At 47.6% G+C, this 24,593-nt stretch overlaps 1 protein-coding gene across 15 annotated transcripts in view; it reads left to right on the forward strand.

Moving 5' to 3' along the window:
* The window catches only part of LOC125739790 (neuronal cell adhesion molecule-like), a 69,241-nt gene that overhangs the window by 7,333 nt on the left and 37,315 nt on the right, over nucleotides 1–24,593 (forward strand). For 14 of the 15 annotated variants that reach the window (XM_049010284.1, XM_049010269.1, XM_049010263.1 and 11 more), the window contains exon 2: nucleotides 13,613–13,683. The exons of the other annotated variant lie outside the window; for it this stretch is intronic. The gene's annotated coding sequence lies outside the window, so the exon portion shown is untranslated. The remainder of the gene's footprint in view (nucleotides 1–13,612; nucleotides 13,684–24,593) is intronic. 15 annotated transcript variants of the gene reach the window in all.

A 24,593-nucleotide genomic window follows, 5' to 3' on the forward strand; every position in this document is an offset into this window, starting at 1 on the left:
GAAAACGGCACCATAATATCATTTTAAAGTCTGCCCTCAGGACCCTGGTGTGTGACCTGTGGTCATTGATTTCCAAGGCAGACCTGCATTTATGTCACGCCTATGCAGATTTATTCCGTTCTGCTTTTATTTATGACCCTTAGCTGCAGTAACTTAGCATGGAGAAGAGCAGCCCAGACGAACGTGACAGTAGTTAATACTGGACAGTATGTAAAGTCAGAATGGATGAATGTAAACAGCCAAATGGTCGCTATGACCTGCTTCTCGGCCCCCATAACGCTACACAGCCTTAAGGGGTGTAAGTTGGGCTGCTTTTAGGGCGTCCAGTGATGCTCAGCGATGTCCAGTGATGTTCAGCGATGTCCAGTGATGTTCAGCGATGTCCAGTGATGTTCAGCGATGTCCAGTGATGTTCAGCGCCCCTTCACATCCGTGTCTCTCTGGTGTCTGTTTTTAGTGCAGCGGCTGCAAGAAAATACCTGGTGCAGCAAAACAGAATCTAAATTTAGCCTTGTGCTTTGGCTGAGGTTCCGCCTTGGACATCTGGCTACTATATTCTTATTTTTATGGTTATATATAAAAACAATAAGAAGGTATGAGTGGATCTGTGGCAATGTTCCCGCTGGACCAGAAGGTTGTTGTGCCCAGAGGGGCCGGCTGTTGAACCTTTGAGAAATACACACGAGACATACAGCTGTGGCACCTTTTCACACATAAAACACATTTAAAACAAATTTGGTCACATCGTATAAATACAAGAAGGACATTCAGCCTGTATCGTTTCTCATGTGAAGTCAGTTCTTTTTTTCTCAAATTAGACATGAATATGTTATGACTTGTATACAGTATTTCATCAAATGGTATTCGCCGTGCATACAGTAATGTCCTGGATCATTTTTATTTTTTCAGTTATTACCAGGAAATTCTTGGTAAAAAGCTTCTTGTGGTAATTAAGTCCGTCCGTGAATAAAATAAACACCAGTCACAGCCTGGATGTTCCAGGTTCCACGTGCATGACCGCTGATCCCAAGGACATAAGTTAGACCGTCACCCAGCCGTCCTCGCAGGGGAGTGTCCTCCTCATCCTCGCTGTTTGGGAGGGACGCTTTGGACTTCCGTGTATCGTAAGGCTAGACGAAGGACATGTGGGTAACATGTGGGTAACATGATAGAGTCGGGCGGCAGCTCAGGGGAGCCATTATGTAACCTCTGCCCTACCTGTCACTCTCAGACATTGTTCTTTTTGAAAATATCTATGAAATAGCAGGTACTTTGTAATGTACTTTTGGGAAGCATTCATATTCTATTCTTTTGTGTGTGTGTGTGTGTGTGTGTGTGTGTATATATATATATTTATTTTAATTTTGAGGTGTTTCTGAGATCACTCATAAAACAGCAGCCAAGGACAAGCATGAATTTCCTGCTGCTCAAGCTAATTTTATTTAATTATCTGATTGGCCTCCAGCAGAAAATCCTTTCAAGGAAGCCGCATGTCGGGACTCGGTAAGCTTTAGAATTACAATAGCTTTTTCTGGAAGGACTGGAATAGGAAAGGAGATGGTGTCAGTCGGACTTGGAGACACCTGTGATGCTGATGGGCTGTCAGGCCCAGTGCTAAAGTTGGCTTCTATAGACAAGATCAAGGACAGGATGCAAATCAAATCGTGTCGCTGTACAGCCTTCAGAAACATCGACAGGTTTAAGATAATTAGCGACTGGCATCAGTATCCCTGAGAAGCACTTTGCTGCCGTCGCAGAAAACGACGTTCATCCGGTGTGAGGTGAGATGGCTGAAAATGGAAGCCAGAGTCGGGGAATAAACAGCCGACACCGATCTAACGCCGAGATGGAAATCAATGCCTCCTCATCACAGTCGATCACACGCCGCCTTTGTTTGCCTCCCATCTGATGCTTGTTTGGAAGTCTGGCACAATAGACTGCTTTGAAAAATGAGTCGCTGGGAGCAGACACAGCAGACCGGCCCAAAAAGCCGGGGCTCTCTGGATGGGGCGGGTGAAGCGGTCCCTGCACCCCCCATTGTCCGTGTTAGCCTCGGCAGAGGGCAGGTTGCTGACCTGGGGGTAGTGCTGCACGATATCAGAGCTTGATATAATCACGATTGTATGCATGCGCAACGTTCACCAGGGCTTCAGATGACGGTGAAACATTTCTCCTGACGCCAGTTTTTTGAAAATATACAGACATTTATATACGCCCACAGTTTGGTACCAGTTGAGTAGTATGTCTAAAATATGGATTATGTTTATTAAATTCGGTTAGCAGAGCGCGACACGTGCTACTAGTTTGGTAAATCCTGAAGAGATAAGTGGCGCTAAAGAAAGGCTGAGATCAGCAGCCACAGCATCTTTTGAAAGAAGAGATCTTGTGGCTAAAGCAGGTAAAAAGAAAAGTCCGACAAGTTCATTAAACCTAATTATACACCGAATTTAAACAGCTTACTAATGTTTTAGGCAAGCTGCTAACCTGCTCAGCTAATTGTGGGTGTAAATAAACTGGCAGATGTTTCGTCCGCCGTCTGAAGCCCTTATGATTACTGCGCATGAGCCATACAGTCGCGATTATATGGAGATCTGATGTCATGTAGCCTTACCTACACAAAGCTGCAGTCAGCAACGCAGGGAGGGGATGCAGCCGCTGGTAATTCCTGCATTCCAGCAAGAAAGGCAGAAGAAACTTTTAATCATGTAACGTCTAAGAGAATGAGGTGGGAGCCAGTAAGTGGCAAAGGACCCCGTCGGGGAGTAGATTAGCTGTCCTGATCGGCTTCTGCTTAGAGAAGCTTGCTGGTGTTTATGAAATGATCATGAATCGGGATCACAAACCACTGGGCTGCTCTTACAGGTGTTACATCCTGACCCATTTTTAATGCGTGACTGACTCTTTGATGTCGCATTGAAAAGCCTTTTTTGGAGGATTTATGACACATGGTATGGGGCATGTGACACTAAATCCCTCTGTGGGGCCCGGAGGTGCTCAGCACGCATTTGGGTCGAGAGCTGCACAGTCAGTAAGGCCACAACCCCCTCCCGCCCCCTTCTCCCCCCACCTCACCGTCACACAATACGGCCCTTTCCATGCCATGGAACAGAGGCTTTGTTATATCACTGCAATGGCAAGTGCATATAAATCTGTCCTGGATGAGGTTGCCAGGTGATGCACAAGAATGTCAAACGTTCACTGTTTAAGTCAGAAGCCGCTCTTGGGTGATGATTGACTGCCTTGGACAATTATTGTTTTTTCTTTCCTTTGTTGAGGAAACAGTCCTCCAGCAATAGCAGGACCAGGGAACGATACAGTCAGCAGATCCATAGTTAGTGGTCAATGGGCAGTGGGGGACAATGCACGTGCAAAGTGATAGGCCCCCTGGGGGACTCCCAGTGAGCTTTGAACCTGGATTCGAAATGTGTGCCTCCATGAAATGAATGAGGCACTGCTTCTGCCTCGGCTGTGTGCCTCGGCTGTGTGCCTCGGCTGTGTGCCTCAACTGTGTGCCTCGACCGTGTGCCTCGGCTGTGTGCCTCGGCCGTGTGCCTCGGCCGTGTGCCTCGGCTGTGTGCCTCACTCACCCGGAAATGTGAACCCATCCCTGTTTCTAGTATAAGCGCATTTCTACTGAAGATGCTTGTGAAGAAGCATTTCAAATGCCTGCATCCTAAAATCCTGGAAGAACAAGCCCCCACCTCCATCCGCTCATTAGCATGGCAGTGGGAGTCCTGTGAGAGGTCGTCGTGGTGCTTTTAATCAGCCCCAGCACCACCAGACATTGTCACAGAAATGTTCCGTACTCCAGGTTTATGTTCCGTACTCCAGGTTTATGTTCCGTACTCCAGGTTAAGTCTAGTCCCCGTAGCCACACCATCGCCGCCACTCCTGACTCAAGCTTCTATGTTCCTTATGCATGTAACATCATCTGCATTAGCACAGCCTGTCATGTTGCAGGACATGATCGATAACATGGTTTCCTTCTGAGCAGCAAGCAGCTCTGGACCCACTTCTTGTTGGTCCCAACGCCTCTCTTAACCTCAGCCAGTTATTCTTGTCTCAACAGACTGCAGAAATAACCACGGGTTTCCTCTTATCTCCATTTTGCTAGTTCATTGCCCCAATACAGCTCAGCCGGAAGGCAAAGCTTTGTCGATCTATGTTCCTACCCACCCTTGCCTATGGTCACAAGGTTTGGGTGGTGACTGAAAGAATAAGGTCGCAGATACATGCAGCAAAATGAGTTTCCTCCGTAGGGTGTCTGGGCTCAGCCTTAGAGATAGAGTGAGGAGGTCGGACATTCATGCTGCTCCTCCGCATCGAAAGAAGCCAGCTGAGGTGGTTTGGGCATCTATGTAGGATGCCTCCTGGAGAGAACGGCTCCCTGGGGAGATGTTTCGGGCATGTCCAACCGGGAGGAGACCCTGGGGCAGACCCAGGACACGCTGGAGAGATTACATCTCTGGGCTGGCCTGGGAACGCCTTGGTATTCCCCCGGAGGAGCTGGAGGAGGTGGGTGGTGATAGGGAGGTCAGGGCATCCCTGCTTAGACTACTTCACCCTGCGACCCAACCCTGGATAAGCAGCAGAAAATGGATGGATAGATGGATGGACTTGTCCCAATGCGCTAAACCTCCCAGGCATGCTGTGTTCTCTACAAGCACGTGCACATTTCTTTATGCCTAATGCCTAAAATATTTACAGCAATCCCATATACCAAGCCCTTCCGCAGTACATTGCAGGGAGAGAGTAAAACAGTGAGGAGTTTGGTGAGAAGCAACGAAACAAGCATGTGCTGTGCTGCTAGTCCCACAGAGGGTCTGCAGACCCCATTATTAATCGCACAAAGACGTGAAACAGGGTTTACTTGGGTTCCTTTTGAGAATGTCACACTTCAGGGTTGACTCGTTACTCTCCAATCGCCGAGGCAACATTGCATTTGTGAAGACAGGCAGAGGTGATTACAGGCACATTACAGGCACATTTCAGGCACATTTCAGGCTGGCTGTGTGATTGGTCGATTGCACAGTTCAGTCACCTCAGCAGAGCCATGTGGGAGAATAGAGCCTGGGGACAAAATTATCTCCAAAATTACCAACGTGGCGTCTCGCTAACATAAGTCACAGACCCTCATTTCCCATATGCCCCACTGAGATTAAAAAAAAACAGAACAAGGTCACAGATTGGTGGCTAGTGGGCCACAAAAGACAAATTGTGTTTATGAATGGTTTGGGCTTGACTGATTTAGAACAAAAGAAACCGTTGTCTTTGGTGGAAGCATTTATAAGGATTCAGCAAAGTGTGTTTTCCTTCTGGAATGGACTCATCGCCCGTATAGACTGGTCACTTGATTTATTGCATGAAAGCCCGACTCCTTCCTGTTTCGTTTGTCTAAGTTAATGATGAGAAACACGGCGGCAGGATTTTCTCGCTCCAGGAATCGCTACAATGCAGCAACGAAGCAAATCATAAAAAACACCAATGACAAGCCGTCATCTCCCCCAGCGACAGCTTACTGCAAAGCGGCAGTCTAGCATTTTCCAATTAGATACCACGGTTTTCAGTGAAATAGTAAACACACACTACATGTGTCTTTAGTTTTGGTTGGTTAAACTGTTGTTTTTTGTTTCGTGACATAAACGTATGAATACTTTGAAAACCTTCTGCACAGATTTTGTGTCGGAGGGTCCAGGACATTGTCAGAATCAGGCTTTATTACTGTACCAGAGTATTTCAGCTTGCCGGGAAAAACTCACCCCTCCTGGATTCCCCAAATCACAAGTGAATTTTATGTTATCCTTAAAGCATTTTAAACCATTTTTACTGCAAAAAGATTCATCTTTAAAATTCAACTGGACATTACTTTCTAAAAAGTTGTTTGAAAAGTAGATGTGACAAAATAGTGTTGCATTATGTAAACTAGTTTGCGAGACAGTTGTAGTGATCTTCCTTCAGCATTACTATAACATAAAAATGAATGTGCATGTAATTCTGCGTTTCTTTGCCTTAGGTGTCAATGGGACTGTATATAAAATGGTAGAAAAGCAACTCGGGTTTTATAATCATCTCTCATAAAGTGTGTGTGGCTATGAATGTAATTTATATGGCTTTTTAGGTCATTCATCACCTGCAGCACTTTTCTAGAAGCTATTGGAATTAACCTTTGTGGGCACTTACCGTAGTTTATGGGTTTTAATATGTGCTATGGGATAAGAAGGCCCTATCACTGGCCAGGGGAGATGACATCACTTGTGCTCTTCTGCCACCCCTGGGCTGCATATGAATAATTATCAAACATGCTCTGGGACGTCATTCACCAGCCAGTCCTAACATGATGGCAGTATTGTTTCTCTCTTATTTCTTCTCATGTTTATTTAATGTGACGGCTCAGTTGTACCCATGGGGATGCCCACATTTTCCGGTTGTACGGTGGCAGGATGGGGTATTGTGGGTGTGCCTTTAAGTGGAATTGTGGGTGTGCCGTAAAGCGGTATTGTGGGTGTAGCGTAAAGCGGAATTGTGGGTGTGCCGTGAAGTGGAATTGTGGGTGTGCCGTAAAGCGGTATTGTGGGTGTAGCATAAAGCGGTATTTTGGGTGTGCCGTAAAGCGGTATTGCGGGTGTAGCGTAAAGCGGTATTTTGGGTGTAGCGTAAAGCGGTATTGTGGGTGTGCCGTAAAGCGATATTTTGGGTGTGCCGTAAAGCGGAATTGTGGGTGTAGCGTAAAGCGGTATTGTGGGTGTGCCGTAAAGCGGTATTGTGGGTGTAGCGTAAAGCAGTTTTGTGGGTGTATCGTAAAGCGGTATTGTGGGTGTGCCGTAAAGCGATATTTTGGGTGTGCCGTAAAGCGGTATTGTGGGTGTAGCGTAAAGCGGTATTTTGGGTGTAGCGTAAAGCGGTATTGTGGGTGTAGCGTAAAGCGGTATTGTGGGTGTAGCGTAAAGCGGTATTGTGGGTGTGCCGTAAAGCGATATTTTGGGTGTGCCGTAAAGCGGAATTGTGGGTGTAGCGTAAAGCGGTATTGTGGGTGTGCCGTAAAGCGGTATTGTGGGTGTAGCGTAAAGCAGTTTTGTGGGTGTATCGTAAAGCGGTATTGTGGGTGTGCCGTAAAGCGATATTTTGGGTGTGCCGTAAAGCGGAATTGTGGGTGTAGCGTAAAGCGGAATTGTGGGTGTGCCGTAAAGCGGTAATGCGGGTGTAGCGTAAAGCGGAATTGTGGGTGTGCCGTAAAGCGGAATTGTGGGTGTGCCATAAAGCGGTATTGTGGGTGTAGCATAAAGCGGTATTTTGGGTGTGCCGTAAAGCGGTATTGCGGGTGTAGCGTAAAGCGGTATTGTGGGTGTAGCGTAAAGCGGAATTGTGGGTGTGCCGTAAAGCGGTATTGTGGGTGTAGCGTAAAGCGGTATTGTGGGTGTGCCGTAAAGCGGTATTGTGGGTGTAGCGTAAAGCAGTTTTGTGGGTGTATCGTAAAGCGGTATTGTGGGTGTGCCGTAAAGCGATATTTTGGGTGTGCCGTAAAGCGGTATTGTGGGTGTAGCGTAAAGCGGTATTTTGGGTGTAGCGTAAAGCGGTATTGTGGGTCTGCCGTAAAGCGATATTTTGGGTGTGCCGTAAAGCGGTATTGTGGGTGTAGCGTAAAGCGGTATTGTGGGTGTAGCGTAAAGCGGAATTGTGGGTGTGCCGTAAAGTGGTATTGTGGGTGTACCGTAAAGCTGTATTTTGGGTGTGACGTAAAGCGGTATTGCGGGTGTAGCATAAAATGGTATTTTGGGTGTGCCGTAAAGCGGTATTGCGGGTGTAGCATAAAATGGTATTTTGGGTTTGCCGTGAAGCGGTATTGCGGGTGTAGCGTAAAGCAGTATTGTGGGTGTAGCGTAAAGCGGAATTGTGGGTGTAGCATAAAATGGTATTTTGGGTGTGCTGTAAAGCGGTATTGTGGGTGTAGCATAAAATGGTATTTTGGGTGTGCCGTAAAGCGGTATTGCGGGTGTAGCGTAAAATGGTATTTTGGGTGTGCCGTAAAGCGGTATTGCGGGTGTAGCGTAAAATGGTATTTTGGGTGTGCCGTAAAGCGGTATTGCGGGTGTAGCGTAAAGCGGTATTGTGGGTGTGCCGTAAAGCGGTATTTTGGGTGTAGCGTAAAGCGGTATTGTGGGTGTAGCGTAAAGCGGAATTGTGGGTGTGTCGTAAAGCGGTATTTTGGGTGTAGCGTAAAGCGGTATTGTGGGTGTAGCATAAAGTGGAATTGTGGGTGTAGCGTAAAGCGGAATTGTGGGTGTGTCGTAAAGCGGTATTTTGGGTGTAGCGTAAAGCGGTATTGTGGGTGTAGCATAAAGTGGAATTGTGGGTGTAGCGTAAAGCGGAATTGTGAGTGTGCCGTAAAGCGGAATTGTGGGTGTAGCATAAAATGGTATTGTGGGTGTGCCGTAAAGCGGTATTGTGGGTGATAGGGAGGTCAGGGTATCCCTGCTTCACCATGTGGGTGTGGGCAGGTGCCTATGTACTTTATGCTGTTGATTGCACACCTGTAAAACAGAAGACCCCACTGCAATCCTGACCTTAAAATAAGCCCAGGCCAGTGAGATCATCGTCCATGTGAGCTGTCCTCCCCCTGAGACTCTGGCTAGTAAAGCCGTCTCGCTCATGTCGGGCAACATTTTGTTATCTCATCAATCTCTGTCACCCCCAATTGTCTGCCGCTCCAACACACATGTCAGATGCAGTACTGCAGGGTGGGTGTGATCGAGGCTATGAAGGTATTAATGTATACCTACCATTCGCATTTCAGCCCTAACTGCATGGTGGGTGTAATCGAGGCTATGAAGGTATTAACATATACCTATCATTCACATTTCAGCCCTAACTGCAGGGTGGGTGTGATCGAGGCTATGAAGGTAGAAACATATACCTACCATTCGCATTTCAGCCCTAACTGCAGGGTGGGTGTGATTGAGGCTATGAAGGTATTAACGTATACCTACCATTCGCATTTCAGCCCTAACTGCAGGGTGGGTGTGATCGAGGCTATGAAGGTAGAAACATATACCTACCATTCGCATTTCAGCCCTAACTGCAGGGTGGGTGTGATCGAGGCTATAAAGGTAAAAACAAACATCTTCCATTTGCATTTCCCCCCCTGCTGCATCCAGACAGACACACTACTGTACAGCTGCAGGCTTCCTCTCTCTAATAGATCTTTGCATATTTTTATATCTGAACGACCGGTCCTGGTTTAGCAGAATAACTGCCAGACGTGATTCAGACAGTGACTGTCTCCTCCTGTTAACCTCTCAGTTCATGTTGTTACTGCTGCTTTTTTCATTACATAAACGATATGAATTTTTCATCTGCTAAAGTTCTTGGTTCAGTGCAGGTTTCTTGCACTGCTATTCACTAACATTCACACTATTAGAAGGAGGATCCATATGGGTCAGTCCATGTCAGGCCGTGTCAGTCCATGTCAGGCCGTGTCAGTCTGTGTCAGGCCGTGTCAGTGCATCAAACGCCTCCCATGTGACCACCTTAGATTTGCCTGAAAAATTCCAGGGGGAAGATTTATTTCCTAATGGGAAAAGTACAAAATTTACTGTCATTGGTTTTTGCAAAAGAATTTTTTTCAAGGGATGGGGCTGGGGTGTGTTTAGACCTTTCTAGCATCATGTGTTGTGAGGCCATTTAAAAACTGCAATATCTAGAAAATGCTTCAGCTAGATCCTTCAAATTTTATAGAGTAAACATCTGGTAATATGACGATATGGACTCTCAGCAATGTAGCTGAAGTTTAGCATAAAATGCTGGGTGCTTGATTTTCTTAAAATAAATGTGACTGTCTGACCCCTGACAGCAGATTTAAAGACCTGTAATAGCCAGGGATTTACAGGTGTGGGGCTGACATTTCAGCTTCACATATACAGTACAAGATGTGAAAACAACATGTGCAAAGTTTTTCTTAAATTCGATTAACTGAGATGGATTAACCCATATTGCACATGTCATGGTGTTTCTATCAGGTTCAATGATTGTGATTGTGATGTTTATTTTATAATGAGTTTTTCTTGAAATGCTAATGAAAAATATCAGCATGATGGAATGTAGATGGTAAGTTTGTCCCGTATCCCAAACAGAAATGATTCTTTATATCTTGCGCCCCCCTGTCCCAGTCGCCAGTCTCGATGGTCCCATTTATCATGGTGAAGCACCATGCTGCGCTTCAGTAATTCTGAACCTCGCAGAAGTCTTTGTGTCCTTTTAAATCCGTCCGGTACCTTGCAAACAGCATTGACACTGCCCTCCCTGCAGGGGGTGCTATAGTGGCTGAATGAAACTATAACTTCATGTATGGTATGAAAAACTTGCTGTCTGCATATCTGTCAAGCATAAACTCACAGTGTGTGTCCACACGGCTGTGCTCTTCCTGACGGGGAGATGGATGGTGTGACATTTAAGACTCTGACATCCATTGTTGTACATATGAATGGAAATGAATTATCTTACACAACATCATAAACAATGTGGCTTCTTACTAGCAAACTCTGCTTCACCTGTGTTTTATTCCAGCTTTGAGTTGATTTTCCATCAGACATTTAATGTGACATACAGTGCTACAACTTGCAAGTAAATTATTTTCCAAAGAAATTGCAGTAGAACCTTGGAACTTGAACGCCTCTTAACTCGACCAACTTGGACATCAAACAGATTTTTTCTCCGACTTGTACCTCGACTGATATCTAGGAACCCGACCGTTCCTGCTAAAACTTGTATGGATCGAGAAAAATCTAACTGCAGCTCAACCGAAAACCCAGAACATGACAAAACAGACCTGCTAAAAGTTGTACAGATTGAAAACAACAGTTGCAAACAGACCTACTGGGATGCAGGTGCCCATGAATCACTCTCAGTGCCATGGAATCACACAACCAAGCTCGACACCGGAAGCTGTGCTGCTTTATCTACAGTACATTCAGTGACGCAGTAATCATTGCCCCTAAGAGAGTGGGCAGTGATAGCAGCAAACCAGTGGAGGAAAGCAGTTAGAGTAACTGTAGAACTTAAAAGGGAAATTATTGCGAGACTTGGTGCATGTGAAGGTGGTGCATGTGAAGGTGGTGCATGTGAAGGTGGAGCATGTGTGTCTGCTCTCGCTTTCGGGGCTTTTATCATTAGTTATCTAGGTAGATTCCTTTACATATACAGTCATTTGAGGGTCTGGAATGGTTTAAATTCATATACATTATTTGTTATGGGGAAATTCAACTTGGACCACATCCACATCGCAAATCAACCAGCCTTCTGGAACAATTTAAGTTTGTGTTCCAAGGTACCACTCTATTTTCAGTACCTTTAGTAATGCATTTAAACATACCCCCAACACACATAGAGCTGTGTAATTTTAATCAGGGTAATTACTTGCAGTTTTCAATAATCTTAACCCACTGACTTATGCAAGATGTTTTCATTGAGTAATTTATTTCTTTAAATCTCATCAGGGTCACGGGGTTTATGCGATCAGCCAAAGTAAATCTTGTATAATCTTTCTGGGTGGGAAATGGGATAGTTTTCTATATTTAAACCGTTGATTGGGAGCAGGACGTGAAATATGGCTGTGGGTGCTTTCCTTTTAACATAGTTACATTGCTATTGATTTTCAATGTTTTCAAATGCAGAGAACAGCTTTGCCATTTCCAGTAGTCAAATGGAAGTCGACTGAGGATGTAGGCTAGTTCTGTTTAATCTCTCAGGTTAGAGGTACAATGACCTTGTTACTGCCTTGGGTGTAATATAGTTACACAGAATTTTGATAAATTAAAAGATAGATTAAAAATGGTTAATTCTTGAAGATCTCAGACTTCCTGCAGCCTGCTGATGTTCACATGGTGGACGCCTCTTCTCTTTGTGTGCTGACAACGGCTTCCTGCAAACCGTGGTGTGGCTGGGAGCTGTGGTGACTGAAATGGATGTCTTATGGTTTGTTATTCGGCTGGCCTGAAGCCGCGCGGAGCCGGTCATCGGCCAGAGAGCTCAGCCTGGTCACGGCGCCCGAAGCTCCGCAGTCAGACCCGGAGGCTTTACGCTGAAGAGTGACTCAACCCAGACAAAGCAAATGAATGATGCTTTATTCACCATTTGCAGAGCTGTACTGGAATGCTTCTTATCACATACGCCATCTTCTCTCCTTTGAGACTTACGCCCTCACACACCGAGAAGCCATCCCACTACAATGCCCACATGTGAAGGGAATAATGTTCACTGTCTAGTAGAAACTGTGCGTGTCAAGGTTTGGGATATATTAGGCGGTAAGCTGACAGTCTGTAATCGTAGCCAACCTGCTGAATGCAGAAGAAATGGCCAAGGATAACGATATAGGCAAGACTTTGGCAAGAGCCAGATGATTATCCCTAATTGAGTGAGACGACTGGGTCGAGCATGTCTGAAAGAGCGAGGCTCGTGAGGTGCTATTGGTCAGCCGTGCTGAGTACCTGATGAGAGTAAACCAAGGAGGGTATGAACCGCAGACAGAATGTTGCATGGCCAGGACACGCAGATGTACGATCTGAACCAAAGCTGTCCTGTCTGCTGTGATAATTTTGGTGATGATCATGGAAATAATGTGTCAGAACACACAGGGCCTGGAGTCCAATGGACATGTGACTATGCTACCAAGGACAGGATTTGAACCTGTACCTTCTGATCACAGACACAGAGGTTTAATTTACTGAGTCGCACACTGTCCTGTTTTGTCAGGTTTTATAGCACCTTTCTATTGATTGGCATTCCCTCTCACACTGTGCAGGATTTCTCCTTGGACAGCTGTAGATCATAAGGGCACAGTCAGGGGTAACTTACGTAATCTGTGCCGTACTTATATGTGCCACACTGGGTATATTAAAACTATAGAAACATGTTGAGCTTCTTCATATCCGATATATTTCTTTAAATTGCATTAACTTCAGAATTAAAAAAACACCATCATCGCATCAGTCAGCATTATTGTGCTGGTGGTTGCCGTAGTCATGACAACAAGGCCTCTGTCGGATAGGAACCATCTTCAGAAGAGGTCATGGCAGCTGACTCCAACGGGAGATCATAGTGGGACCCTGTGACACTGGTGTTCGCCATCATTGCTGCTTCCCCCACATGTGAAGACATGCAGAAACACCCAGGACGTCTGAACACAGACGTCAGGCCACAAACGGTGCCTCAGAGGCCGGGGGCGTGTCCCTGAGTGGCGGGATGTCTGGCAGCCCATGTCTCAGGAGGCTTCCTCAGGCCTTAAGTGAGTGAGTGAGTGAGTGAGTGTCACAGCTGGTCTGCACTCTATCGGTTTATTAGCAGAAGTCAGTCAGCAAGTTCAATGTGGTTCAATGTGGCACTTTAGGACTGTGTGATGTCAGGGGGGATTTCCTGAGAGGGGACAGTCTTGAGATAGATCATACAAACAAAATACCATTTTTTTATGTGAACTTCGTAAAGGTTATTCTGAAGACAGTAGTGAGTAGCTGCTTGAAAAATGGACCAAATAACATTCAATGAAATGACATTAGTCCATTTCTACCTGAGAAGAGTGGACCTTCATGCTTGATTTAAGGCACGTTATGAACCTGTTTTATAGGTATCGAAGTCCCTGCAAGAGGACTGATAGAGAAGCCAAGTGCTGCAGAAGATTGGCCTGGACATCCAGAGGTAGGGCACGCCTTCTGGGAACCCTCTTCGTTCAGAATGAGGCAATGCAGCACAGAAAATCACATTTAGCACTTAATTTTTTTGTTATGTTGTATTCGTGAAAGATAAATCTTCAGCAGGTCTCTGAAAATGCCCCAGAGGACCTATTGAAATCTTTCTGTCCCTCTAAAGTCAGCTTCAGGGGGGCTTTGGGGGTTCAGCTGAGACATACTCTACCTGCTCAGCAGTGACTTTGGTCTGTTTGACTGATGAGAGCTGCAGAGGATTTCGGCTGCGAATTCCCTCAGAAATACAGGCTGCAGGATGGCTTCTGCTCTGGGGACCAGGAGACAAAGGAAATGAGCTCATGTTCTGAGCTGAAAGAAGGGGAATCGGTGGATTTATTCAGAGTTATTCTCTTGCTTTTTGGTACCTCGGTTGTGACGGGACCGATGCATGGCAAGCCCATTAGGTTCGCACCCCCCACTGAGGGCACACACTAGTTTGGCACCTTGGGGAGGATGTTCTGCAGCATCTGGGCAAACACTGGACCGCAGGAGGTCGGGACTGATTGGCACCCGGTGGCGGAGGCGTCACTCTTAGCGACGTTAGCAGACGAGGGGTGTCCGGCATACAGGAACCCTCACTGTCAACCCGGAAGGAGTGTCTGAGGTTTAATGCCTTTTTAAGCTCTTTACACCTGCCACTCTGTACGTCCATCTCTGTCCTTGTGTGCTATTGTGCATGTGCGTCTCTGTCCTTGTGTGCTATTGCGCGTGTGCATCGCTGTCCTTGTGTGCTATTGCGCGTGTGCATCGCTGTCCTTGTGTGCTATTGGGTGTGTGCATCTCTGTCCTTGTGTGATATTGCGCGTGTGCATCTCTGTCCTTGTGTGCTATTGCGCGTGTGCATCTCTGTCCTTGTGTGCTATTGCGCGTGTGCATCGCTGTCCTTGTGTGCTATTGCGTGTGTGCATCGCTGTCCTTGTGTGATATTGCGCGTGTGCATCTCTGTCCTTGTGTGCTATTGCGCGTGTGCATCTCTGTCCTTGTGTGCTATTGCGCGTGTGCATCTCTGTCCTTGTGTGCTATTGCGGTGTGCATCGATGTCCTTGTGTGCTATTGCGCGTGTGCATCTCTGTCCTTGTGTGCTATTGCGCGTGTGCATCGCTGTCCTTGTGTGCTATTGCGCGTGTGCATCTCTGTCCTTGTGTGATATTGCATCTCTTGTGTGCTTGTGTGCTATTGCGCGTGTGCATCTCTGTCCTTGTGTGATATTGCATCTCTTGTGTGCTTGTGTGCTATTGCGCGTGTGCATCTCTGTCCTTGTGTGATATTGCGCGTGTGCATCTCTGTCCTTGTGTGCTATTGCGCGTGTGCATCTCTGTCCTTGTGTGCTATTGCGCGTGTGCATCGCTGTCCTTGTGTGCTATTGCGTGTGTGCATCGCTGTCCTTGTGTGATATTGCGCGTGTACATCTCTGTCCTTGTGTGCTATTGCGCGTGTGCATCTCTGTCCTTGTGTGCTATTGCGCATGTGCATCTCTGTCCTTGTGTGCTATTGCGCGTGTGCATCTCTGTCCTTGTGTGCTATTGCGCGTGTGCATCTCTGTCCTTGTGTGCTATTGCGCGTGTGCATCGATGTCCTTGTGTGCTATTGCGCGTGTGCATCTCTGTCCTTGTGTGCTATTGCGCGTGTGCATCGCTGTCCTTGTGTGCTATTGCGCGTGTGCATCTCTGTCCTTGTGTGATATTGCATCTCTTGTGTGCTTGTGTGCTATTGCGCGTGTGCATCTCTGTCCTTGTGTGATATTGCATCTCTTGTGTGCTTGTGTGCTATTGCGCGTGTGCATCTCTGTCCTTGTGTGATATTGCGCGTGTGCATCTCTGTCCTTGTGTGCTATTGTTGCTGTTGTGCATTACTGCCTTCAGTCATTGCCTATCTTGTATGTTCTGCCAGCTGGATGACGAGGAGTCCTGTGTGTGTGTGTGTGTGGGGGGGGGGGGGGGGGGGGGGGGCAATGAGCAGGGAAGTTTAACGGAATCACAGTTCCACTCATTTTAATATTTCCCTTGTCATTCATATTTATTATAAGTAGAGTGTCATTGACTGAGAACTTGCACATCTCGCTGGCAGGGGGGACAAGGAGAGCCTGGCATTTTCTCACAGGGCCCCTGAATGACCACCTTTGATAAATGTTTTTTTGTTAGGATAGATTTGGGACAACCACTGCATTCCATGAGATAGACAGAGCTTCTTTTTAAGATGGTTTACCAATGAGAATATTTCCGGAATTGTAAGGTTCGGTGTTTTAGCACGGCCGTGAATCGCCCCTGAGCACCCCCACTGTTTACAAGGACAGTCTGATGTTGTTATTATCTTAATGTCATAACTATAAGACAACATTTTACTGATTTGCAGCTCATCTTTCTAATTCTCTGGAAATAATTTTTGGTTTCTGCCTTCTGAAATATTTTCCTTATCAATTTTTTCACCATTTTATAGTTTATAGTTTGTAGTTTTCCCCACACCATGGTGTAATTATTCCTTTTCGCGATACCTTTGTTTTTTGTGCTTGAGGACAGAGAGGCCCCATCCTTCTAGATGGCAAGATGGAGTGTGAAATGAAGGGGGCTTAGCAGTGAGCTGCCGTCCAGGGCCACATGTCATGTGGCTGGGGTCTGGAAGGCAAGTCACCTTCTGTCTAGCAGGTCTGCCTCACCGGGAAGCCAAGCTAGCTGACAATGGCCTCTCAAATACGGAGGAATCCGAGAGCTGCACAAGCGTGACGCTTAGCAGAGAATGTCAGCCTTCTCCTGACGAGGGACCTCACAAGGCGTGCCGTGCTCTGAGATGCCAGCGTGAATGGGAGAGCAGAGCCCGTGCACTAATAAATACCCCCGACAAAGGAGCAGGCCGAAGCCAGGGCTGAGAGTAATTTATTAGCTGCAGGGTCACGCCCAAGAAGCTGTAGTTATTTAAGCCACGATCCAGGCCATGATTCAAAGTCAACATATCCAAGTCAGTTGAGGAGCACAATTGGATCTGGAATGCTGCCTAAGATCATAGATTTTATCCTAGCATTGTCTGTGATTTTGACTAACACTGAAGTTGTCGTCGTCCAAATGACACCCGCTGGGCTTTGCGCTGGGCTTTGGCCGCGGGTGTGTTGCCTGGTCTGCTTTCAGGAGGTCTGCGAGCAGCTGCTTGTCGTTCGTAAGTGAGAGACGAGCTTCTGACCTTGTCTCTGAGATACGTTGTGATGGATGAAGGCCAGATCTGAGAGCACCTGTGGAGACGGCCTGTAAACGCAGCGGCTGGTCCTGCTGGGCATGTGCTTCAGGGGCATTGTGGGTAACCACATTGCATCCATGTGATGTTTGTGGTGATGAGCGCAATACTCAGACACATTGTTCTGTTGTAATCTGGGATGTACACTGATCTTGGATGCCAGGATATACTGGCCAGTAAACCAGCAAGCAGCATCCTGGATACCATCCCCTACAAGAGGCTGTAGACAGTGTCACGTGACAGCGTGTGTTTTAAGGGGCTTTATCACCACGTGGTATTTGTCCTGTTACTTGTAAAATGATGACTATTGTGATTATTTTGGCCTGAAAGACAGTCTTTCTGTGGTAAATTTACAGGTGAAATGTAGAAACAGTTCATCTCAGCAGTGAGTATTTTATCAGTTGGATTGCTCTTTGACCTGTCTGGGCCTGCATGCCGCACTCATTAACAGAGAAATAGCAGAATGTCTTTTTCCCTGTTTCTTGTACTATTTCCCTAAACTCGACTCATTCATTCAACTTCGGAAGCTAAGTTAAAGACTAATTTCTCATGAGAACAAAACGATGAGTAGGATGGCGCGGATTTACAATGTGGATGTTTGACTTTTGTCTGACTTTGACTCTTGTCGGTTTTCTTTGAGTTGTTTGCAGAACTTTGCATATGAAAACCTGGATTCTCACCCGGGCCCTGGGCGGCACACTGCCCAATCGTCTCTGAAAGGCGGCGTTCCCCAGCTTCTGCGCGCTTCCCCTTTCATGCTTCCCATTCCCATCTCTGGGAATCGGAAGACAATTAGCGGTTAGCGTGTTAGCCTAAATCCGCTAGCGTGACTATGTGACCTAAGATATACACTTGATCCCCTGCCCCACTCTTCCCGGGATAGACCCCAGGCTCCCAGTACAGCGACAGATGGCAGCATGTTCGTAAACCTTAATTTACTCACTAAGTTCTTTTCATATCAATACGGGTTTCAGATCTGTTTATAGACGCGACTTGGCTGTACGTCGACACAGTTAACTAGATTCCTTACTCAGAATAGCCTAGTCTGGGGGGTCCCTGTCTGAAATGGGTTTGTCGCCGCTTTTAAAAGGCGATGAAGGAGAAATAATTTGCATTCACACGGTGTATCTGAATAGGACTCTGAGAGCTCCTCGGCCCTACACCCCCCCCCCCCCCCCCCCCCCATAAGCGGCCCACGGCCATGCAGAGACATCCTGCCTTTGAGTGGCGGCTTTTTCATCCAGTTAGAACGCTTGTCACTATCGATCAGCCGGGTCTCTTCGCGGCACTCAAGCGATAAACTAGGACAGTCCATGGTAGCTGATGTTTACGGCCTGTGTTTGAATGCTCAAATAAGTGGATTGTCGCTCTTTCCTGTTTTATCATGCGGTTGATGCATCCAGCCCCTTGGGGGTGCTATGGGGGGTACTTAAGTGTGCTTCAGCAGGAACACAATGCAGGGCACATTCTTCCACGTTTGGCGGTCGCCTCTTACCCCAGCCTTGGGATGTGCCTGGCCCTGCCAGCGGACTCTCTTTGCCTGTCTTCGAGACAAAGGATGCGGAATTGGGGGGCGGAGGTGGGCGGGAGGGGGGTGTCAGCCATCCACACAGGCATTACCCCTCTTTAGGGTGAGGGGGGAGGGGCTTTCCACCAGCATTCAGAGAGCTGCTCTGCTCTGGGTCCCTTTCTTCTCATTGTAAAGAAGGATCCGTTCACAGTGAGCAAAATGCTAATCACTTCATTATTTTTTAAGTTACACCTTGGCTCAGTACTGGATAAGCAGTGTGGAGCATGGGTGGGTGCAGTACCATTTTAGAACTACACAATGTGTGTCCCAGTAAGAATTCTGCACAGCTTGTTTTATAGACAGGATGAAAAAATCAGCTTTTTTTTCCAAAACCCAAAATAGCTAGAAATAACCCAGTTTATATGAAGATACCAGGAACTGTGGTGTTACAAAGGGGAACCGAAGTGCCCTGCAGCTCAGTTAGGAGTGTGAGCTGCAGACACCTCCACTCGCCAGCGGGGGGCAGTAATTACTTCCTGTTGTCCCAAAGGCCCTAGCACAAGTAAAACTTCCTGTTTCTAGCTCCAAAAGCCCGTCACAGGATCTGCAGCTCCCATGAGCTTCTCCCAGTTAAGGCAGTACGTTCAGGCGATAATCGGATGTCAGTAGTGCGTCGCGGCCCTGACAGGGTAAAGTGCATGGGCCTCTCACCAAAGCGATGTGTGATCTGGTAACAGATGGGGAAACAGCTTGCATGGGGGAGTTTAAAACAGAAACAATATCAGTGGGTCCGTGCCGTGAGTTGGCATCACCAGGAAACCCTGTCTTCGTTAGGGCCGTCAGCCTTCTCTGCTCGTTAGGATTTCAGCTGGGCTGGCCTGGCTCAAACGTCATCTCCTGATCGCTGCCCCCCAGCCCAAACATTCCCCCCCAGCCGGGGCGGGGTGTGTCCTGCCAGTCTTTGCCAGGCAGGTAGGTGACATTTTGCTGAGCTGTAGTCTCATAAACAAAAGGCCTGAATAGGCCGGCAGAGATGGTCAGCAGTTCACAAAGTCCCGGGGGAGGATGGCTGTTAATGCGGAGCTTTTGGGAAGGACAGGTCCCTGGGGGGCAGGTTGGGGGGCTCCAGACAGAGGGCTGATGTCACTTGTTTTCTCAGCAGAGCCGCACGGTTTGGTCTGCGGCTGGCATAACATCGCTGTGACAGGCGAGGAGGTGCCTGACGGTGCAGGTGCCGGAAAAAATGGCTCCATTGAAGATCATGCTCCATTTCAGTAGCCAGGGCCAGGTTTACATTTATGGGGCCCATAGCCAGAAATGCATTTTGGTGGCGCTGGGAGGTTGGCCCTGCTCGGTGCATTAACTGCAGAAATTCATTTCGGCAGGGTCATCCAAGGTGCATGAACTACAGAAATGCATTTCAGCAGGGTCATCCAAGGTGCATGAACTACAGAAATGCATTTCGGCAGGGTCATCCTCAGTGCATGAACTACAGAAATGCATTTCAGCAGGGTCATCCTCAGTGCATGAACTACAGAAATGCATTTCGGCAGGGTCATCCTCAGTGCATGAACTACAGAAATGCATTTCGGCAGGGTCATCCTCAGTGCATGAACTACAGAAATGCATTTCGGCAGGATCATCCTCAGTGCATGAACTACAGAAACGCATTTCGGCAGGGTCATCCTCAGTGCATTAACTACAGAAATGTATTTGGGAGGGGGGGCTTCTTGATGCATGAACTACAGAAATGCATTTTGCATTTGCATCCATAGCAGGCGAAGACCCCACCTGATCAAATTGGGGCTGCATGACAGCTAATTCCCAGGCTGCTTTTGTTTCCTGTCCCCCCCCTGGTCTCCACACTGCTTATCCAGCACAGGGCGGTGAGCCTGGAGCCTATCCCAGGAATGATAGGCACAAAATGGACACGACTCCTGTCCATTGTAGGACACACTCACTCCTGCCATTTACACGGTTTAACATACATACTATATAATGCTATATAATCACATCATTTGTATCTCATGTGCTTTTAAAATGAAAGAGGTTTTCTTTTTTGACCTAAAGAGGTCAAGCTAAAAACGTCACTCTTTTACACATCAAGCCTGTTTAACACACCAAGCCTCTATTACACATCAAGCCTCTTTTACACGCCAAGCCTCTTTAACATGCCAAGTCTCTATTACACATCAAGCCTCTATTACACACCAAGCCTCTTTTACACAGCCAACCTCTTTTACACACCCAGCCATTTTCCCAGTGCCTTCTAGAACTCATCAGCACACTGAAACTTTAGGGTTAAATCTCTTGCGCAGGGACAGACTCTTGTGTAAATTCCCCCGCTTGCACAGTTTACTCGAGAGATGACAGATACGTCTCTCCCTCTCTGCCTGGCGTTTCCATCACATCTGTCACATTTCAGAGACCAGGCCGTTGTCATGGAGACTGAGTCTGCCTCACAGGTCCGGTCTTCGTCATTTGGGCTTGTAACACTGAGGCTCTTGTCCCAGAGCAGACCTCAGAACAGGAAGCACATTCCTAAAGCTATGAGAGGGGGTCACCCCGCCTACTGGGTCTGAGATGGACTGAGACGTATAGCTATGAGTCAGACACCAGAAGAACACAGTGGACAATTGGTTTTCTGGTGTGTATATGGAGAGCGGGGCACTGTGGGTCATATCAACAGTCTGAAGCTCATGAAAAAGGCCTGGGATTTTAGTTTGTGTCTGGAGAGTGTTTTGAAGATAGAAGGTCTCTGTTTAGGAAGTTTCGGGAATCTCCAGGGACTGTTCCACCAGATTTCTAATAGGACAGCTGTGAGTTTCTTTGGAATGTGCCCTCGTGACGGGTCCCTGATGACCTCGACCATGTCCTGTTTATGGACGTCGATGAGCGCCGTTGCTTGTAGCGGAGTCAGTCCGGCGAGAATCCCCTCTTTGTTCCCTTACTTGCACCAGCCGCCGCTCCATGACCCCACAAGCCCTGAGACTGGCCTGAGTCTCTTCTGGGTGTCCAAGCTGTGGGACTCGCTGCGGATCCATGCTCCCGATCCATCAGCAGCTCATCTCATTTCAGTCCCCTCCCTGGGGGGCTACTCTTTTTAATTGCCCCAGTTATTATTTTCACCCCCTTTGGAAAATTTCTGTGGTTTGGTCTGTCTGTTCTACCCCTGTTCAGTCACTGCATTCACTGCACCCACTGAAAGAAGAAGGAATCAGCATTTTAGGTATTTTTGTTTTCTCACAGGTTATGAAATTCACTCGGCACCTTTTACATGAAGTACTCGTATCGTGACTCTATGGATGGAGTACTCATCTCTCCACCGGTAAAGTACTCAGTTCTGCACTGTGTACCTGATGTACTCTTCTTTAAGGCTACAGTACTCATGTGTGTGCTGCATGGCCCTAGCTGCAGTGAGAATGCAGTGGAAAGTGTTTCTTGTGGGGGTGGGTCGTCATTTAAAGGCCACAGTACAGGCGGTCTGCCGTTCCTATGAATACTAAAAACCCAGCCTTTTTTAAACTCTTCTTCTGATTAGCATTTGTTGGGGTAGGATCCAGGGGCTTGTTTTGTGCGTGAATGGTGGGGGATGGTGAGTGTTTTCAGCAGCATGAAATTCTGCAGTTCGACAGCGTTCTATCTATCCCACTTAGAATGTGTGAGCGGGGAGAGAATGCAGCCATTAACCTGGGTGATTTCATCTCGGGCAAAGCCAGCCGCTATTACTGCAGTGTGTGGCGTAGAGTCGACTTCTGTGTGTCCGTGTGAGTTTGAGTAGCTCTGTGTTTGTTTGGAAGGCAGCACAGATATAACCAGACTGCCTGACTGAGAAGTTCATGAATAAGTGATGACATTTCCCATAAGGCATTTGTGAAAGTAGGCTGTAGGTCCTGGGCAGCCCATTAGCAGCAAGTCATGATGTACTTGTTAAACACACTGATTATCCGTTACACCCCTTCCCCATGAAACAGGCCTGCAGAGGATTATGGGAAGCCCTGGGGTGCAGGGCCTGTGTAAAGGGCACTGCTTGAATGGAGGTGCCCTGGACAGGACGTCGAGGGAGGACAGGAAGTGGCTCAAAGCGAATCATCTCGGAAGCTAGCACCTACACCATAAAACAGCAGACGCAGATGGATGGCTTGTGCTTTGCAGATCGCAATCTGCTCTGGGGGGGACTAATCATGAAGATGTGATTAAAGGTCAAGGGAGCACAGGATAAATCACAAAGCCCCCCAATCAGAACTTCTGCATTTAACATGGGCCATTGGGGGGTGGCGGGGGGTGCAGAGGTAACCATGCCCAGGAAGTGGGAAGGGCCTGCCTGATTGGTTGATTTGCTGGGGCCATATATCATCCCCAGCAGGCAGCCTTGTCAATTCATGCAGAATTACGTGGAGTTTTAGTTCGTTCGTTAGCTGGGCGTCCAGCCAAGGGTGCAGTAGGGGCATCGATACCCTGGCAGATTCAGGGGGCCCAGCACTTTACAGGGGCCCCATCCCAGGGGTGCAGTAGGGGCACGGATACCCTGGCAGACTCAGGGGGCCCAGCACTTTACAGGGGCCCCACCCAGGGGTGCAGTAGGGGCACAGATACCCCGGCAGATTCAGGGGGCCCAGCACTTTACAGGGGCCCTACACAGGGGTGCAGTAAGGGCATCGATACCCTGGCAGATTCAGGGGGCCCAGCACTTTACAGGGGCCCCATCCCAGGGGTGCAGTAGGGGCACGGATACCCCGGCAGATTCAGGGGGCCCAGCACTTTACAGGGGCCCTACACAGGGGTGCAGTAAGGGCATCGATACCCTGGCAAATTCAGGGGGCCCAGCACTTTATAGGGGCCCCATCCCAGGGGTGCAGTAGGGGCACGGATACCCCGGCAGACTCAGGGGGCCCAGCACTTTACAGGGGCCCTACACAGGGGCGCAGTGTCAAAGCTCCAGGCTGTCCTAGGCCTGTCAGAATCAAACCCATTTATTGCCTGTATCATGGAAAAGGCAGAAAAGGCCCCCATGATCTGATTGGTTAATCCCTGCCTTGCCTTGAACATGATGGTTTCCATAACAGCACATTAACTTTGTCTGTACTACTCATGGGAATTTACTGACGATAAACAACATGTGGAAAGTCCTGCCTCCTTCTGCGGGATGCCCTCTTTTATGTTTTGTTTTGTTCTCCGTGAGTCGGTTGGACCAAAAGCATTTGTGGAGGAGGCATTATGGACAGAGCCTAAATGGGGCCATTGTTGGCTTTTCAATGAGTTGTAATTGTATGGCCTGTTATGTTCAAGGGGGGTGTTTGCTGTGGTGGTACTGCCGGGTTTCCCCTCCTGATGTGTACTGGAAGTTGGACCAATCATAGAATGGCATTAATGATGTGGGCGGGGCTTCCTCTCCTCCCTTGCCGATTGGCTTTCCCGTGCTGTAGTCCTTACACTCTCTTCTTCCTTTCTGGATTTTTTACGTAGAAAACACTCACTGTCATTATCCGATATCATGTTTTATTAATGCCTTATTAGTCCTTAAGGTTATGGCCGATGAGTTAGATGTTCACGCACCTACATATGGCCCCCGGAATATAAACACGCCAGGTTAGGAGCTGAGTGCCAATCCCTGTATCTTATGGAGGGTTAGCTTAGCCTTCCAGGGGGTGCATATAGGGAATTAGAACTAGTATTATTTTGCTCTTTCTTTTGCCACCATCTATCCTCCCTTCCCTGGTGATCAGTACTCACTGGGATAACTGGTTTGTCTCGTACTGTAAATGAACTCTCTGTGATCCGTGATCTGTTTCAGTCTCCATGTGCGCTGTTTGGGTCACAGTGCAGCCAATAGGAGACTGACAAGCCACTCTTGCTCACCTCACTCATGCAGCCTGTTCCCCCCGACCAAGACTAGAGGGTGGTGACCCGCACCGGCTGCTGAGTGTGTCTCACTCATTCTGCGTCTGAACCGCTTAACCTTCAGGGTCCCCTGGTAGGACCTGCCCTGGTCACGTGCCCCAGAACCAAGACTGGTACCACAAGGGTTTGATGACACTGTGCTTCCACAGTAGACAAAGTGATTGAACATTCGGATTGTGTTAGCTTTCTGTTCTTATCTCTTATGTTGTCTTAAACCAGCCATAAAATAC

This window comes from Brienomyrus brachyistius, chromosome 1 (genome assembly GCF_023856365.1).
Source record: "Brienomyrus brachyistius isolate T26 chromosome 1, BBRACH_0.4, whole genome shotgun sequence".
NCBI lineage: Eukaryota > Metazoa > Chordata > Actinopteri > Osteoglossiformes > Mormyridae > Brienomyrus > Brienomyrus brachyistius.